This window comes from Arachis stenosperma, chromosome 1 (assembly GCF_014773155.1).
Source record: "Arachis stenosperma cultivar V10309 chromosome 1, arast.V10309.gnm1.PFL2, whole genome shotgun sequence".
NCBI classification, from domain to species: domain Eukaryota; kingdom Viridiplantae; phylum Streptophyta; class Magnoliopsida; order Fabales; family Fabaceae; genus Arachis; species Arachis stenosperma.
In genome coordinates this window covers 92,028,735-92,048,935 of record NC_080377.1, presented here as the reverse complement: position 1 = coordinate 92,048,935, position 20,201 = coordinate 92,028,735, and positions in this window count along the sequence as shown.

Sequence of the window (20,201 nt, the reverse complement as noted above, 5' to 3'; positions counted from 1 at the left end):
GAACAACCCGCCATTCTACCACAAACGAATCACCATTCCGATTAGCATACGGAGTGGAGGCAATGATTTCAATAGAAGTCGAGGAGGGATCTCCCCGAGTAGTCCACTACAATGAACAAGCCAATTCTCAACTCCAAAGAGAAGAGCTCGACCTACTTCTAGAAATCTAAGAAAGAGCGCGGATCAGAGAAGAAGCACTAAAGCGGCGAATGGCTTCCAGGTATAATCAAAAGGTGGTGCCAAGAGACTTCACGAAAGACGATTTCGTCCTAATCCGAAATGATATTAGAACAACTCGACCCGGAGAAGGAAAGTTGGCAGCTAACTGGAAAGGACCCTACCAAGTCACAGAAGTACTCGGAAAGGGCTACTACAGACTGTCTGAACTCGAGGGACGAGAACTCCCCAGATCATGGCATGCCTGTAACCTAAGAAGGTACTATAGCTAGAAAAGGTATAAAGATCTCAAGACGCACTCTTTTTCCTGAAAAAGGTTTTTTAATGAGGCGTCAAGATTGAGACTTAAGGATATAGAAACTCCTGCCTACATATATATATATATATATATATATATATATTTTTTTTTTTTGTACTTCCTTTAAATAAAATACATTTCAGATATTCTACAAATTCCCAAGACGCATTAATCTGAAGCTTTCATCGTCTGATTATCCCGGGAAAAAAATTCACTGTACGATCTCGATTGGAATGATCGATCGATAAAGGTGAAAACGCGATTCATCTAAAGACCGATCATCCCGGGATAAAGTCACCATCTACAAATCGGCAAAGATGAACACAGAATAATGCAAGAAGTTATCGAAAGTGATCCCAAAAAAGGAGCCTGACGAGGTCCTATGGATTGCTATATAATAACTTAAAAAGACTGGTCGATACCAAAAAATCTGACCAAGTCATCCCAAGTTCTCAGCAAATCCCTGGAAAGAGGTCTGGCCAACCCTATTAAAGAGGAATTGCTATAACTTAGAACAGATCGACCTAACGAAGTCAGTCTCCTACAAAACAAGTTGTAAAAGTAATCCCTGAAAGAGACCTAACAAAGGTCCAAGAAAGAGGATTACAAAAACAACTTAGAAGAGATCGACCTAACAAAGTCGGTCCCCTACAAAACAAGTTGTAAAAGTAATCCCTGAAAGAGACCTAACAAAGGTCCAAGAAAGAGGATTACAAAAACAACTTAGAAGAGATCGACCTAACGAAGTCGGTCCCCTACAAAACAAGTTGTAAAAGTAATCCCTGAAAGAGACCGAACAAAGGTCCAAGAAAGAGGATTACAAAAACAACTTAGAAGAGATCGACCTAACGAAGTCGGTCTCCTACAAAACAAGTTGTAAAAGTAATCCCTGAAAGAGACCTAACAAAGGTCCAATAAAGAGGATTACAAAAACAACTTAGAAGAGATCGACCTAACGAAGTCGGTCTCCTACAAAACAAGTTGTAAAAGTAATCCCTGAAAGAGACCTAACAAAGGTCCAAGAAAGAGGATTACAAAAGCAACTTAGCAGAGATCGACCTAACAAAGTCGGTCCCCTACAAAACAAGTTGTAAAAGTAATCCCTGAAGGAGACCTAACAAAGGTCCAAGAAAGAGGATTACAAAAACAACTTAGAAGAGATCGACCTAACGAAGTCGGTCCCCTACAAAACAAGTTGTAAAAGTAATCCCTGAAAGAGACCTAACAAAGGTCCAAGAAAGAGGATTACAAAAACAACTTAGAAGAGATCGACCTAACGAAGACGGTCTCCTACAAAACAAGTTGTAAAAATAATCCCTAAAAGAGACCTAATAAAGGTCCAAGAAAGAGGATTACAAAAAAATAACTTAGAAAGATCGACCTAAAGATAAGTTATAAAAGTAATCCCGTAAGAAGAGACCGGACAAAGGTCCAAGAACGAGGATTACAAAAATAACTTAGAAGGGGACCAACATAAAGAAATCGGTTACGAGGCACTAAAAATACAAACAAGAGCAAGGATACCAAGAAACGAGCTAGACCCCCCCACATACACGGCCTCAAAAGGATCCAAGCTACAAGCGACAAGCACGAAAGCAACCTAAAAGGGCCAGACAGTAAAATTCCAACAGATATCATGCATAATACGATAAAGCTTCAAGGGGTCACCAAAAGCCAAACTCAGAAAGCTACTTTTGTTTTTGTAAAGTTGCCAAGCAGGCAACTGAAAAGTGTCAGTAATCAAACAAAATAATAAACAGTTCAAAAAACCCACAAAACGGGCCATATACACAAATATCCAAGAAAAAAGATCAACTAAGATCAGGGGCCTTCCCAGCAGCATCAGTATGGGGAGAAGGAGGACGAGCCTGCAGGGGCACAGCATCTACAGTTCCATCATCCCGGTTAAGGACCTGGTAGTCTGGATCAGATAGAACAGGAGGAACAGAGGAGGTCGACACCATAAGAGAAGGCACTGGAGGAGGATCAGTCTCATCATCATCCTGGTCATCAGGGACAATCTTACCATCTCTCACAACATTGTCCAAACTGATGAGAGTCAAGTCGGCATCAGGAGCTACAACCCGGAACTGCTCCATCAGATTCTCGGAGGCAGCAGTTACGCTACCCACAAGGTGACCCTGAAGCTCACCATAATTAACCCGAGCTGTTTCCAAATCCTCCCGAAGACGCATCAATTCCCTATAAGCCGAGACATAGCTATTCTTATGTTTCAATGCCATGTCTTCGGCTAGCTTCAAAGAAGCAGCAAGGGCAATAGAGCTGGCCTTCTCACCCTCCAGTTCCTTCTCCACCTTGGCCAACTTCACCTCCAACTCCTCCTTCAGACCCTTGATTCGATCAAATTCTGACTTGGTCTCCTCCATAAAAGATTTGGTAGCATGAACCAGAATCCCCTGAATTGTTCGAAAAATAGCCGCACCCATATGGGCCATCTTCACACTATTTTGGGTGATAAAATACAAATGCTTTAGAAGAGACACGTCGTCCATAGAAAGCCCACCATAGGGGGCAATTTGCTAGTCAACAAACTCAATGGCATCAAAGTCCGGGGCATCCAAGTTAAAAGGCTCGGATGTTTTTTGCTTCTTGCTAGGAGGGGCACCAGGAGCTGCTGTAGAAGATTGTGGAGGATCGACCAGACGAACCCGAGGAATAGGAATTACTTTCCTCGGCCCGGGAGAAGTCGGAATAGGAGGTTTAACTGGAGCTTGGGAAGATCCCTCGCCGACCACTTTGGCCGAAATGTTTAAAGCAGGAGTTGCCTTCTTCGCCTTCTTAAAGGCCTTCATGGAGTCATTGTTCTTAGACATCTCTGCAAACATAAAAACAACCACGACAAAGAGTTACAAAAGAGGAACAAAAAAGGAAATAAATATAGAGGCAAGTCGGGCCAATAGACAAACAAATACCCAAAGCAGGTCGAACCAAAGACGGATCGTTCAGAAATCTCTTCGTATCCAGATGGGGAGGCTTCCCCCACAAATCTTCAAGAACAACTACAAAAGCCCGCTCAACCTCACTAAGCATTTCCCATGTGTAACGTGGCACTCTTATATTCTTTTGCCACTCTAGAGGAAAAGCAGGCTCGTCATTTTCATCAAGAAAAAAGGGGCGGGCCCCCTCAACAGCTCGAACTTTAAAAAAGTAGTTCTTGAAGTCCTTAAAGGACTCATCATACATTGCAAACACTTTATGGCCCTAGGCGGACCGGAAAGAAACCCAAGAAGCTTTCTTTTTTGAAGAACCGCCAGGCTTGGCAGAAACAAACAAATAAAGAAAAAGAGTCAAGGAAGGTGTTACATCTAGTTCACGACAGAGAAGTTGGAAAATTTTAATAAAACCCCAGGAATTAGGGTGAAGCTGGGATGGAGCAATATTACACGACCACAACAGATCAGTCTCAAAAGCAGTAAAAGGAAAAAAAAAAACGTTCAACTGGCTGAAAAAGTATTCATAAGCATAAAAGAAGGGGCGTTCTCCCTCAAAAGAAGTTGGAAAGCACACTCTCTCGTCAGAATCAGGGGCAACAAGCTCGTAATCCTCCTCACGGGCATTGTTACCACAAATCCTATGGCGCTTCCTCAGCTCTGTGCAAAATTCAGCATCCACAACAGAAACACACAACAAAACAAGGGAGTCCAGCCAATCAGGCATCCCCTCGGGAACTCTGGAAGACATCTCTACAATGTTATTGCGAGAAGACATGAGGCCAACTAATCCTACAAAGTAAGAAAATAAGATAAGGGTTACTACAAACATCTCGGACAAAGGGAGAAAACAACTCGGTCAGTAGATGAAACAGCGAAAAGGAAAACCCCAAGAGTCAAACCAAAAGTCCTGGGGCATCCTTTGGAGGCAGTAGCAAAGCAAGGTTCCCAGAAATACTCTACAGCTTACATCCTAGCATTTCTCAAAAAAGGATTCAAAACAACAAACGCTTTTCACCAAAGAAAAACACAGCAAATCATTACAAGCCTGCCAAGCAAAAAACATTCCCAAACATCAAACACGCCAAGCAGAGACCATTAAAGATGCAACCTTTTTTTAAAGATCAGGCAAAAAGCAAACCTCCAAAAGCAAGGAACAGATGTGGATTCTCTGTCAGAAGCAACAAAACCCTAGAAAAGCCTCGACGAAAATGCCAAAAAGAGCATGAAAGAAAGCAAAACACGTTTACAGCGAAGGAAACAAGAGCAAAGATCACAAAAAGGTTCAAAGCTTTCAAACATGCAAAATCAGAACTTCACCAAAAAACTAAAGACGAAGCTACGAAAGAAGCAAGAAAGCTAGTACCAACATGGAAAGGGCAGCGAGCTTCAAAGAAACTGAAGATGGAAATCTGGGAACACCTTCTCACAAAGAAACGCGAACAAAGAGCAATGTCGCAGGGAGAAACGCGAAACTCCAGGCGAAAACAGAAGCTCCAGAAACACCAAACGACGCTGCAAACACAGAAAAAAAGGAGAAGCGCGAAACAAAAAAAATAGAAGAGCAGAGAGAATGGAGAAGAGAAGTTATGAAAAGGGCAAAAGAAGAGAAACCGTTTCTGGGCTTTCAAAAATCAAAATAAAGAGCCAAAAGGAAATGGGGCAATTAATGCTAAAATTAAGGAAAGCATTAAACCCTCGCACGTTCCCAAAACGTCGATATAAAAGCGTGCGCCTTTAGAGGAAAATGTTCTACATTCAAAAGATTCTACAAAAAGTAGAAATCGACAAAATGCTTGAGTTTGGCTTCGTCACGAAAGGACCGAAGTCAAAAACTCGACCTCAACAGAAAGACCGAGCTCAAGCAGGGGCACTGTTCATACCCTGGGTCGAGCTGTCCGACCCGGGATGTTCGACAGACAAAGCGACCGACCTCTTCAGGTCAGGACAACCCGACCTCTCCTCAAAGAGCTCGGCCAAGTCACAGGAAAGCCCAATCCATAGGGACCAAATAGAGGAACGCGCCCCAAATCCAAGGGCAGCCCAAGCCCATAGAGATAAAGGCGGTTCCCTTAAAGATGACCTCACTTAAAGATAAGATAAAGATAAGATAAGATAACTAACTTATCTTATCCGCAGGAGGCCACATCTCACCATTATAAATACACTGGAGCACCCAGGTATAACTCATACTCTGATTCTACTCAATACCTGTTTAATACCCTTGCTAACTTAAGCATTGGAGTCCCTTGCAGGTACCCCCCACCCTTCGGTGACAAAGGATCAACAGCATTCTCAGTTCCACAAGTCGGACACACCAGCTCCGGCTGCTATACACCTGCCGGACACGTCGGCTCTGACCAACACAGAAGATCTCGACCGAGATCGACCTATAGTTTCAGGTAACACTCGGAACAACATCTATAGTTCCATCCTCCCGGTTCAGAACCTGGCAATCCGAATCAGGTGCAACCAGAGAAGCAAAAGAAGTCAACACTTTGGCAGAGGACTGGTGCACGAAATTGTGATCTCTACTTTTCACAACTCAAACAATCCCCGTTAATGGCTCCAAAAACTTGATGCTTGGTGCACGAAATTGCAATAACACTTTTGCAATCCCGCACAACTAACCAGCAAGTGCACTGGGTCGTCCAAGTAATACCTTGCGTGAGCAAGGGTCGATCCCACGGAGATTGTCGGCTTGAAGCAAGCTATGGTTATCTTGTAAATCTTAGTCAGGATATCAGAAATTATCAGGATTGATTGTAAAAAGCAAAAGAACATGAAATGGTTACTTGTATTGCAGTAATGGAGAATAGGTTGAGGTTTGGAGATGCTCCATCTTCCGAATCTCTGCTTTCCTACTGTCATCTTCATCAAACACGCAAGGCTCCTTCCATGGCAAGCTGTATGTAGGGTTTCACCATTGTCAGTGGCTACCTCCCATCCTCTCAGTGAAAATACGTCCCTGATGCTCTGTCACAGCATAGGCTAATCATCTGTCGGTTCTCAATCAGGCCGGAATAGAATCCAGTGATTCTTTTGCGTCTGTCACTAACGCCCCGCCCTCAGGAGTTTGAAGCACGTCACAGTCATTCAGTCATTGAATCCTACTCAGAATACCACAGACAAGGTTTAGACCTTCCGGATTCTCTTGAATGCCGCCATCAGTTCTAGCTTATACCACGAAGATCCCGATTAAAGAATCCAAGAGATAACTACTCAATCTAAGATAGAACAGAGGTGGTTGTCAGGCACATGTTCATAGTTGAGAATGATGATGGTTGTCATGGATCATCACATTCATCCGGATTAAGAACAAGTGTTATCTTAGAATCGAAGCAAGCATGATTGAATAAGAAACAGTAGTAATTGCATTAATCCATCAAGACACAACAGAGCTCCTCACCCCCAACCATGGGGTTTAGAGACTCATGCCGTGGAATGTACACAAAGAAACGTGTAAAAATGTCATGAGGTCATAAGGTACGGATACAATGTCAAAAGATCCTATTAATAGTAAACTAGTATCCTAAGGTTTACAGAAATGAGTAAATTACAGAAAAATCCACTTCCGGGCCCACTTGGTGTGTGCTTGGGCGGAGCAATGAAGCATTTTCGTGTAGAGACCCTTTCTGGAGTTAAACGCCAGCTTTCATGCCAGTTTGGGCGTTTAACTCCAAGTTTTATGCCAGTTCCGGCGTTTAACGCTGGAATTTCTGAGGCCGAATTGCTACGCCGATTTGGGCCATCAAATCTTAGGCAAAGTATGGACTATTATATATTGCTGGAAAGCCCAGGATGTCTACTTTCCAACGCCGTTGAGAACGCGCCAATTGGGCTTCTGTAGCTCCAGAAAATCCACTTCGAGTGCAGGGAGGTCAGGATCCAACAGCATCTGCAATCCTTTTTGGTCTCTGGATCAGATTTTTGCTCAGGACCCTCAATTTCAGCCAGAAAATACCTGAAATCACAGAAAAACACACAAACTCATAGTAAAGTCCAGAAAAGTGAATTTTAACTAAAAACTAATAAAAATATACTAAAAACTAACTAAATCATACTAAAAACATACTAAAAACAATGTCAAAAAGTGTATAAATTATCCGCTCATCACAACACCAAACTTAAATTGTTGCTTGTCCCCAAGCAACTGAAAATCAAAATAGGATAAAAAGAAGAGAACATACTATAGACTCCAAAATATCAAAGAAACATAGCTCCAATTAGATGAGCGGGACTAGTAGCTTTTTGCCTCCGAACAGTTTTGGCATCTCACTCTATACTTTGAAGTTCAGAATGATTGGCATCTATAAGAACTCAGAACTCAGATATTGTTATTGATTCTCCTAGTTAAGTATATTGATTCTTGAACATAGCTAGTGTATGAGTCTTGGCTGTGGCCCAAAGCACTCTGTCTTCCAGTATTACCACCGGATACATACATGCCACAGACACATAATTGGGTGAACCTTTTTAGATTGTGACTCAGCTTTGCTAAAGTCCCCAATTAGAGGTGTCCAGGGTTCTTAACCACACTCTTTTTGCTTTGGATCACCACTTTATTTCTTTCTTTTTCTTTTCTTCTCCCCTTTTTTTTTCGAGAAATTTTTATTTTTTTTTATTCACTGCTTTTTCTTGTTTCAAGAATCAATTTTGATGATTTTTCAGATCCTCAATAACAGTTCTCCTTTTCCTCATTCTTTCAAGAGCCAACAATTTTAACATTCTCAAAACAACAAATTCAAAAGACATATGCACTGTTCAAGCATTCATTCAGAAAACAAAAAGTATTGTCACCACATCAAGCTAATTCAACTAGTTTCAGAGATAAATTTCGAAATCCTGTACTTCTTGTTCTTTTGTGATTAAAGCATCTTTCATTTAAGAGAGGTGATGGATTCATAGGACATTCATAGCTTTAATGCATAAACTTTATTAATTTTATTAATTAAGAACAAGACTCAAATATAGATATAAGATGAGACTAGAAATAGAAAAACAAGAACAAAAACGAAAAAATAGGCTCCTAATGATAGAGGTGTTCACAGAGTTAGGACTCAACAACCTTGATTTTGAGAAGTGGATGCTCCCTCAGCTTGAGAGGAGAGCTTTTGGCGTTTCATCTCTTGGATTTCACGCCCCTGCTTCTCTTGTTCCTTCCATTGACTTCTTGGTGATTGGATGTTCAATGGGTATGAATTCATCTGCTTCCATCTTCACCCCAGCCTCCTTACAGAGCAAGGAGATCAAGCTTGGGTAAGCCAATTTGGTTACAGTGGAATTCCTATTTGCAATTGTGTAGATCTCACAGGCAATCATATGATGAACCTCCACTTCTTTTCCAAGCATAATGCAATGAATCATCACTGCTCTCTTGATTGTGACCTCAGAACGGTTGCTAGTGGGCAATATGGAACGCCCAATGAAGTCTAGCCAACCTCTTGCAATTGGCTTGAGATCTCCCCTCTTGAGTTGGTTTGGGACACCCTTTGAATTGGTTATCCATTTAGTCCCAGGGAGGCATATGTCCTCTAGAACTTGATCCAACCCTTTATCTACTCTCACCATCCTCCTATTAAAGGAGTCAGGATCATCTTGCAGTTGAGGTAGTTTGAAGATTTCTCTTATTTTGTCCAGATGGAAGTACATTACTTTCCCTCTGACCATGGTTCTGTAGGTATGGTAAGCGGTTCCAGTCATTCTCTGCTTATCTGTCAGCCACAGATTTGAGTAGAATTCCTGAACCATGTTCCTTCCAACCTTTGTCTCAGGATTGGTTAGAACTTCCCATCCTCTGTTTCGAATTTGCTCTTGGATCCCCGGATAATCATCTTCTTTCAGATCAAATTTCACTTCCGGGATCACTGACCTCAGACCCATTATTTTGTGATAATGGTCTTCATGTTCTTTGGTTAAGAACTCCTCTTGATTCCAAAGATTCTTTGGATTATTCTCTTTCTTGCCTCTTAAATTGGTTTGTTTTCCCTTGGGAGCCATGATATTGATGAATCTTGGCTTAGTGATCACGGAAAAGCACACCAAACTTAGAGGTTTGCTTGTCCTCAAGCAAAATAAAAGAGAGAAGAGAGGGGGAGGAAGAGGAAATTCGAATGGTGTGGTGGAATGAGGGAGCCAAACGTGTATTTATAAGGTGGGGAGGGGAGTTTTCGAAAAAAGAGAGAGAGATTTGAAAAGATATGGAAAGAAATTGAGAAAAGGGTGAGTTTTTGAAGAAGATTTGGGATTAATTTGAAATAGATTTGAAGAATGGTTTTGATTTGTGAAGATTTGAAAGTGAATAATGAAGGGTTGAAGTGCATTTATGTAGAAGAGTATGGTTAAAAAGAGGAAAGTTTGAAAAAAATTGAGTTGAAAACAAAAATGTGGTCCCCCCACCTTTCTGGCGTTAAACGCCCAGAATGGCACTCATTCTGGCGTTTAACGCCCATTTGCTACCCCTTTTGGGCGTTTAACGCCCAGCCAGGTGCCCTGGCTGGCGTTAAACGCCAGAAATCCTTTATCACTGGGCGTTTTTCAGAACGCCCAGGATGCTGCACACCTGGCGTTAAACGCCCAGAATGGTGCCCATTCTGGCGTTTAACGCCCAAAATGGCACCATTCCTGGCGTTAAACGCCCAGAATGGTACCCATTCTGGCGTTTAACGCCCAAAAATGCCCCTTACTGGCGTTTTTTCGCCAGTAAGCTCATTTTCTCTGCTTTTTGAGCTGAATCCTTCTGTAACTCTGTGAATTCCTTCATTTTTGATACTTGCCTCTGTAAGAACTAATCATATACCTTCCTAATGACTGGGTTGCCTCCCAGCAAGCGCTTCTTTACTGTCTTTAGCTGGACTTCTGCTAAGAATCACTCAAGTCTCAGTCTTGAGCATTCCTGCTCAAAATTGCTTTCAAGATAATGCTTGATTCTTTGTCCATTAACAATGAACTTCTTGTCAGAATCAATATCCTGAAGCTCAACATATCCATATGGTGATACTCCTGTAATCACATACGGACCCCTCCACCGGGATTTGAGTTTTCCTGGAAACAATTTGAGCCTGGAGTTGAAGAGCAGAACTTTTTGTCCTGGCTCAAAGACTCTGGTTGACAATCTCTTGTCATGCCACTTCTTTGCCTTTTCCTTATAAATTTTTGCATTTTCAAAGGCATTGAGTCTGAACTCCTCTAGCTCATTAGCTGGAGCAGTCTTTTCTCACCAGCTAACTGAGCATCCATGTTTAGGAATCTGGTTGCCCAGTAGGCTTTATGTTCCAGTTCCACAGGCAAATGACAGGCCTTCCCATACACCAGTTGGTATGGAGAGGTGCCTATAGGAGTCTTGAATGCTGTTCTGTATGCCCACAGAGCATCATCCAAGCTCTTTGCCCAATCCTTTCTTCGGGCTATCACAGTCCGTTCTAGGATTCTTTTTAGCTCTCTGTTAGAGACTTCTGCTTGCCCATTTGTCTGTGGATGATACGGAGTTGCCACTTTATGGCTAATTCCATATCTAACCATAGCAGAGTATATCTGTTTATTGCAGAAATGAGTGCCCCCGTCACTGATTAACACTCTGGGAACGCCAAACCTGCTGAAAATGTTTTTCTGGAGGAATTTCAGCACCGTCTTGGTATCATTAGTGGGTGTAGCAATTGCTTCTACCCACTTAGATACATAGTCCATTGCCACTAGAATGTAAGTGTTTGAGTATGATGGTGGGAATGGCCCCATGAAGTCAATTCCCCATACATCAAACAATTCTATCTCTAATATCCCTTGTTGAGGCATGGCATATCCGTGAGGCAGGTTACCAGCTCTTTGGCAACTGTCACAGTTACGCACAAACTCTCGGGAATCTTTATAGAGAGTAGGCCAGTAGAATCCACACTGGAGGACTTTAGTGGCTGTTCGCTCACTTCCAAAATGTCCTCCATAATGTGATCCATGGCAGTGCCATAGGATCCTTTGTGCTTCTTCTCTGGGTACACATCTGCGGATCACTCCGTCAGCACATCTCTTAAAGAGATATGGTTCATCCCAAAGGTAGTACGTGGCATCTGAAATTAATTTCTTTCTTTGCACACTGCTGTACTCCTTGGGTATGAACCTTACAGCTTTATAATTTGCAATGTCTGCAAACCATGGAGCTTCCTGGATGGCAAAGAGTTGCTCATCTGGGAAAGTCTCAGAGATCTCAGTAGAAGGGAGGGACGCCCCAGCTACTGGTTCTATTCTGGACAGATGATCAGCTACTTGATTCTCTGTCCCTTTTCTGTCTCTTATTTCTATATCAAACTCTTGCAGCAGCAATACCCATCTGATAAGCCTGGGTTTTGAATCCTGCTTTGTGAGTAAGTATTTAAGAGCAGCATGGTCAGTGTACACAATCACCTTTGATCCCACTAGGTAGGATCTAAACTTGTCAATGGCATAAACCACTGCAAGTAACTCTTTTTCTGTGGTTGTGTAGTTCTTTTGTGCGTCATTTAGAACACGGCTGGCATAATAAATGACGTGCAAAAGCTTGTTATGCCTCTGTCCCAACACTGCACCAATGGCATGATCACTGGCATCACACATTAATTCAAATGGTAATGCCCAATCTGGTGCAGAGATGACTGGTGCTGTGACCAGTTTAGCTTTCAGGGTCTCAAATGCCTGCAGACACTGTGTGTCAAATACAAATGGTGTGTCAGCAGCTAGCAGGTTACTCAAAGGTTTTGCAATTTTCGAAAAATCCTTTATAAACCTTCTATAAAATCCTGCATGCCCCAGAAAGCTTCTGATTGCCTTAACATTGGCAGGTGGTGGTAATTTTTCAATTACCTCTACCTTTGCCTTATCTACCTCTATTCCCCTGCTTGAAATTTTATGCCCAAGGACAATTCCTTCAGTCACCATAAAGTGACATTTCTCCCAGTTTAAAACCAGGTTAGTCTCTTGGCACCTTTTCAGGACAAGTGATAGGTGGTTAAGACAGGAGCTGAATGAGTCTCCATATACTGAGAAGTCATCCATGAAGACTTCCAGAAATTTCTCTACCATATCTGAGAAGATAGAGAGCATGCACCTCTGAAAGGTTGCAGGTGCATTGCACAGACCAAAAGGCATCCTTCTGTAGGCAAACACGCCAGAAGGGCAAGTGAATGCTGTCTTCTCTTGGTCCTTAGGATCTACTGCAATTTGGTTGTAGCCTGAATAGCCATCTAAAAAGCAGTAATAATCATGACCAGCTAGTCTTTCTAGCATTTGGTCTATGAATGGTAAAGGAAAATGATCCTTTCTGGTGGCTGTATTGAGTCTTCTGTAGTCAATACACATGCGCCACCCTGTGACTGTTCTTGTAGGAACCAGTTCATTTTTTTCATTATGAACCACTGTCATGCCTCCCTTTTTGGGAACAACTTGGACAGGGCTCACCCAGGGGCTATCAGAAATAGGATAAATAATCCCAGCCTCTAATAATTTAGTGACCTCTTTCTGCACCACCTCCTTCATGGCAGGATTTAGCCTCCTCTGTGGTTGGACCACTGGTTTGGCATTATCCTCCAACAGGATCTTGTGCATGCATCTAGCTGGGCTAATGCCCTTAAGATCACTTATGGACCACCCAAGAGCTGTCTTGTGCGTCCTTAGCACTTGAATCAGTGCTTCCTCTTACTGTGGATCTAAAGCAGAGCTTATAATCACTGGAAAAGTGTCACCCTCTCCTAGAAATGCATATTTCAGAGATGGTGGTAGAGGTTTGAGTTCAGGTTTGGGAGGTTTATCCTCCTCCTGAGGAATTTTCGAAAATTCCTTTACTTCCTCTAGTTCTTCTTGATCAGGTTGAGCATCTTTGAAGATGTCCTCAAGCTCTGATTCTAGGCTTTCAGTCATATTGATCTCTTCTACCAGAGAATCAATAATGTCAACGTCCATGCAATCATCTGGTGTGTCTGGATGCTGCATAGCTTTCACAGCATTCAACTTGAACTCATCCTCATTGACTCTCAGGGTTACTTCCCCTTTGTGTACATCAATGAGAGTTCGTCCAGTTGCTAGGAAAGGTCTTCCTAGAATGAGAGTTGCACTTTTGTGCTCCTCCATTTCCAGCACCACAAAGTCAGTTGGAAAGGCAAATGGCCCCACCTTGACAATCATGTCCTCTATTATGCCTGATGGGTGTTTAATGGAGCCATCAGCAAGTTGGAGGCATATCCTAGTTGGTTTGACTTCCCCAGCCAACCCAAGCTTTCTGATAGTGGATGCAGGTATTAGATTGATGCTTGCTCCAAGATCACATAGAGCTGTCTTGGTGCAAACACCTTCTAGTGTGCATGGTATCATAAAGCTTCCAGGATCTTGAAGCTTTTCTGGTAAGCTTTTCAGAATGACTGCACTGCATTCTTCAGTGAGAAACACTTTTTCAGTTTCTCTCCAATCCTTCTTATGACTTAAGATCTCTTTCATGAACTTAGCATAAGAAGGTATTTGCTCAAGTGCCTCTGCAAACGGAATCTTTATCTCAAGAGTCCTTAGATAGTCTGCAAAGCGGGCAAATTGCTTATCCTGTTCCGCTTTGCGGAGTTTCTGAGGATAAGGCATCTTGGCTTGATATTCTTCAACCTTAGATGCTGCAGGTTTATTCCTTACAGAAGTGGTTGAAGAAGCCTTGTTAGAGAGATAATTATTAGCACTCTCAGGTGCCTGATTCTCCTTGGGCGTTTGGACGCCAGGAATGGGTGAAGGTTGGGCGTTAAACGCCAACTTCTCCCCCTTTTCTGGCGTTTGAACGCCAGAACTGGGCAAGGAATGGGCGTTTAACGCCAACTTTCCTTCCCTTTCTGGCGTTTGAACGCCAATAGTGTTCCTCTCTGGGCTCTTATTGTCCTCAGAGGGATTTTGAACAGTGGTTTGGTTATCCTCTGTCAAATGTTCTCTGTTTGGATTCTTGCTCCTTTGAGCAGTGGTATCCAGTGTTTTCCCACTCCTTAGTTGAACTGCTTGACATCCCTCTGTTATCTGTTTAGATATTTGCTGTTTTGCTTGATTCAACTGCAGTTCTATGTTCTTGTTAGCAACTTTAGTTTCATGGAGCATTTCTTTAAATTCTGCTAATTGTTCTGTCATCAGGAGCAATTGTTGATTAAGCTCATTCATCTGTTCTTGAGGATTAGGATCAGTGACTAATGCCATGACTTCCTCCTTTGGAACAAACTCATTGCTAGAATATAAGTATTGGTTTCTAGCAACAGTGTCTATAAGCTCTTGAGCTTCTTCAATTGTCTTCCTCATGTGTATAGATCCACCAGCTGAGTGGTCTAAAGACATCTGAGCTTTTTCCGTAAGCCCATAGTAGAAAATGTCTAACTGTACCCATTCTGAAAACATTTCAAAGGGACATTTCCTTAGCCTGCCTCTATACCTCTCCCAGGCATTATAAAGGGATTCATTATCCTCTTGTTTAAAGCCTTGGATGTCCAGCCTTAGCTGTGTCATCCTCTTTGGAGGGTAAAAATGATTCAGGAATTTGTCTGACAACTGTTTCCATGTCTTTATGCTTGCTGTAGGTTGGTTATTCAACCACCTTTTTGCTTGATCTTTTACAGCAAATGGAAACAGTAATAGTCTGTAGACATCCTGATCTACCTCTTTATCATGTACTGTGTCAGCAATTTGTAAGAACTGTGCCAAAAACTCAGTAGGTTCTTCCTGTGGAAGACCGGAATACTGGCAATTTTGCTGCACTATGATAATGAGTTGAGGATTTAGCTCAAAGCTGCTTGCTTTGATGGGAGGTATACAGATGCTACTCCCGTATGCAGCTGTAATGGGGTTAGCATAAGACCCCAGAGTCCTCTTGGACCGATTAATTCCACTTGAGTCCATAATGGACAAAAGGGAAATGATGACGATTGCAAAGAGATGAATTTTGTTTATTTTTATTTTTTTTTTTTGAAATAACCGAAAAAAATTAAAATAAAATAAAAGAAAATTAAAATGAAAATTCGAAAATCAAAAGAGAATAAGATCAAAGTAAATTGAGAACTGAATCAATTAGTAAAAAAAAAGATTTTGAAAACAGCAATTAAAAAGATATGATTGAAGAATTTTTATGAAAAAGATTTGATTTTTTTTTTTTTTTTAAAAAGAGGAAAGAGAAAAACACGAAAAAAAAGACACCAAACTTAAAATTTTTAGAAAATCAAACACTAAATTTTCGAAAATTTTGAGAGAAAAACACAAAGAGGACACCAAACTTAGAATTTTTATGAATCAAAAAGGGACTAAGAACATGCAAAAACGAAAATTAGTTGAAAAACACAAAAAAGCATGCAATTGACACCAAACTTAGAATATGAAACTAGACTCAACTAAAAGACTCTAAACCAACAAAAATAGTCCTAATCTAAGCAACAAGATAAGCCGTCAGTTGTCCAAACTCGAACAATCCCCGGTAACGGCGCCAAAAACTTGGTGCACGAAATTGCAATAACACTTTTGCAATCCCGCACAACTAACCAGCAAGTGCACTGGGTCGTCCAAGTAATACCTTGCGTGAGCAAGGGTCGATCCCACGGAGATTGTCGGCTTGAAGCAAGCTATGGTTATCTTGTAAATCTTAGTCAGGATATCAGAAATTATCAGGATTGATTGTAAAAAGCAAAAGAACATGAAATGGTTACTTGTATTGCAGTAATGGAGAATAGGTTGAGGTTTGGAGATGCTCCATCTTCCGAATCTCTGCTTTCCTACTGTCATCTTCATCAAACACGCAAGGCTCCTTCCATGGCAAGCTGTATGTAGGGTTTCACCATTGTCAGTGGCTACCTCCCATCCTCTCAGTGAAAATACGTCCCTGATGCTCTGTCACAGCATAGGCTAATCATCTGTCGGTTCTCAATCAGGCCGGAATAGAATCCAGTGATTCTTTTGCGTCTGTCACTAACGCCCCGCCCTCAGGAGTTTGAAGCACGTCACAGTCATTCAGTCATTGAATCCTACTCAGAATACCACAGACAAGGTTTAGACCTTCCGGATTCTCTTGAATGCCGCCATCAGTTCTAGCTTATACCACGAAGATCCCGATTAAAGAATCCAAGAGATAACTACTCAATCTAAGATAGAACAGAGGTGGTTGTCAGGCACATGTTCATAGTTGAGAATGATGATGGTTGTCACGGATCATCACATTCATCCGGATTAAGAACAAGTGTTATCTTAGAATCGAAGCAAGCATGATTGAATAAGAAACAGTAGTAATTGCATTAATCCATCAAGACACAGCAGAGCTCTTCACCCCCAACCATGGGGTTTAGAGACTCATGCCGTGGAATGTACACAAAGAAATGTGTAAAAATGTCATGAGGTCATAAGGTACGGATACAATGTCAAAAGATCCTATTAATAGTAAACTAGTATCCTAAGGTTTACAGAAATGAGTAAATTACAGAAAAATCCACTTCTGGGCCCACTTGGTATGTGCTTGGGCTGAGCAATGAAGCATTTTCGTGTAGAGACCCTTTCTGGAGTTAAACGCCAGCTTTCATGCCAGTTTGGGCGTTTAACTCCAAGTTTTATGCCAGTTCCGGCGTTTAACGCTGGAATTTCTGAGGCCGAATTGCTACGCCGATTTGGGCCATCAAATTTTGGGCAAAGTATGAACTATTATATATTGCTGGAAAGCCCAGGATGTCTACTTTCCAACGCCGTTGAGAGCGCGCCAATTGGGCTTCTGTAGCTCCAGAAAATCCACTTCGAGTGCAGGGAGGTCAGGATCCAACAGCATCTGCAGTCCTTTTTGGTCTCTGGATCAGATTTTTGCTCAGGACCCTCAATTTCAGCCAGAAAATACCTAAAATCACAGAAAAACACACAAACTCATAGTAAAGTCCAGAAAAGTGAATTTTAACTAAAAACTAATAAAAATATACTAAAAACTAACTAAATCATACTAAAAACATACTAAAAACAATGCCAAAAAGTGTATAAATTATCCGCTCATCAATGCTCAATACCATGGTCTAAACATAATTTCACAACTTCGCACAACTAACCAGCAACTGCACTGGGTCGTCAAAGTAATAAACCTTACGCGAGTATGGGTCGATCCCACGGAGATTGTTGGTATGAAGTAAGCTATGGTCACCTTGTAAATCTCAGTCAGGCAGATTCAAATGGTTATGAATGATATATGAATAAAGCATAAAGATAGAGATACTTATGTAATTCATTGGTGAGAATTTCAGATAAGCATATGGAGATACTTTGTCCCTTCCGTCTCTCTGCTTTCCTACTGTCTTCATCCAATCCTTCTTACTCCTTTCCATGGCAAGCTGTATGTTGGGCATCACCGTTGTCAGTGGCTACAATCCCGTCCTCTCAGTGAAAATGTTCAACGCGCTCTGTCACAGCACGGCTAGTCATCTGTCGGTTCTCAATCAGGTTGGAATAGAATCCATTGATTCTTTTGCGTCTGTCACTAACGCCCAGCCTTCAGGAGTTTGAAGCTCGTCACATTCATTCAATCATTGAATCCTACTCAGAATACCACAGACAAAGTTTAGACCTTCCGGATTCTCTTGAATGCCGCCATCAATTCTAGCTTATACCACGAAGATTTCGATTAAGGAATCCAAGAGATAAACATTCAAGCCTTGTTTGCTTGTAGAACGGAGGTGGTTGTCAGGCACGCATTTATAAGTGAGAATGATGATGAGCGTCACATAATCATCACATTCATCATGTTCTTGGGTGCGAATGAATATCTTAGAACAAGAATAGGCTGAATTGAATAGAAGAACAATAGTAATTGCATTAATACTTGAGGTACAGCAGAGCTCCACACCTTAATCTATGGTGTGTAGAAACTCCACCATTGAAAATACATAAGAACAAGGTTCAGGCATGGCCGTGAGGCCAGCCCCCATGATCTAAGAACTAGACGTCCAAAGATGATCCTAAGATCTAAAAATGATCAAAAGATGAAAATACAATAGTGAAAGGTCCTATTTGTAGAGAACAAGTAGCCTAGGGTTTACAGAAATGAGTAAATGACATAAAAATCCACTTCCGAGCCCACTTGGTGTGTGCTTGGGCTGAGCATTGAAGCTTTCATGTGTAGAGACTTTTGTGCCAGTTTGGGCGTTTAACTCCCATTCTTGTGCCTGTTTCGGCGTTTAACACCGGGCAGTTTTGAGCTGATTTGGAACGCCAGTTTGAGCCATCAAATCTCAGGCAAAGTATGGACTATTATACATTGTTGGAAAGCCCAGGATGTCGACTTTCCAACGCAATTAAGAGCGCGCCAATTGGGTTTCTATAGCTCCAGAAAATCCACTTTGAGTGAAGGGAGGTCAGAATCCAATAGCATCTGCAGTCCTTTTCAGCCTCTGAATCAGATTTTTGCTCAAGTCCCTCAATTTCAGCCAGAAAATACCTAAAATCACAGAAAAATACACAAATTCATAGTAAAGTCTAGAAAAGTGAATTTTAACTAAAAACTAATAAAAATATAATAAAAACTAACTAAAACATACTAAAAACAATGCCAAAAAGCGTATAAATTATCCGCTCATCAAGGACACAGGAGGAGGATCAGCATCATCATCACCATCGTCGTCAGGGACAATCTTGCCATCCCTGACAACATTGTCCAGGCTAAAAGGGGTGAGATCGGCCTCGGGAGCAATAACCCGAACTTGCTCCTTCAAGTTCTCGAAAGCAGCAGTCACGCTGCCAACGAGATGACCTTGGAGCTCAGAATAATCTTCCCAGGCATTGTTCAATTCCTCCCTCAGGCGCATCACCTCCCGATAAGTCATAACGTAACTCTCCTTATGCATCAAGGCTGTGTCCTCGGCCAACCTCAAAGAAGCCGCCAGTGAAAGGGAACTTGCCTTCTCATTCTCTGGATCCTTCTCCAACTTGGTCACCTTTAATTCAAGCTCCTCCTTCAGCCCCTTCATCCGGTCAAACTCCTGCTTTGCCTCCTCCATAAATGCCTTGGTAGCATGGAGAGGAAGATTTTGAGCAGTCCGGTATATAGCAGCCGACATATATGCCATCCTTACATTGTTTCGGGCCATAAACTCCAGATGATGGAGAATGGACACATCGTCCATGGAGATGGTACCATAGGGCCCGATTTGTTGATCTACAAACTCAATGGCATTAAAATCAGGGGCATTGAGGTTGAAGGGCTCAACCGTCTTTTGCTTCTTACCTGGAGGGGCAGCAGATGGAGTGGCAGAAGTAGGGTGAGGATCCACTAAGCGGACCCGAGGTGTTGGGATCACCTTCCTTACCCCGGGGGAACTCGGCACTGATGGCTTCTCAGGCACTTGGGAGGACCCCTCCCTAGCCACCTTGGCAGCAATATTCCTGGCAGCAGTCGCCTTCTGCGCCCTCTTAAAAGCTTTCATAGATTCGTTATTTTTCATTGCCTCTGCAAATGAAACAGAAAGTTAAACTACAAGTCAGACAAGTCGGAAAGACAGCTACAAGCAACATAAACAGATAATAAAGGAAACACAAAATACCCAGTTCAGTTTGAAGAAGAGAAGGATTGGTTAGAAATTTCTTTGTATCAAGATGGGGAGGCTGACCCCAGCGTTCTTCCAAAACAGTAACAAAGGCTCGCTCACCCTCATCCAACATTTCCCAAGAATACCTGGAGACCCTCACGTCCTTTTGCCATTCCAAGGAAAAGGCAGGCTCATCATTTTCATCCAGAAAAAAGGGCCAAGCTCCTTCAACAGCTCGGACCTTAAAAAAGTAGTTTTTAAAAT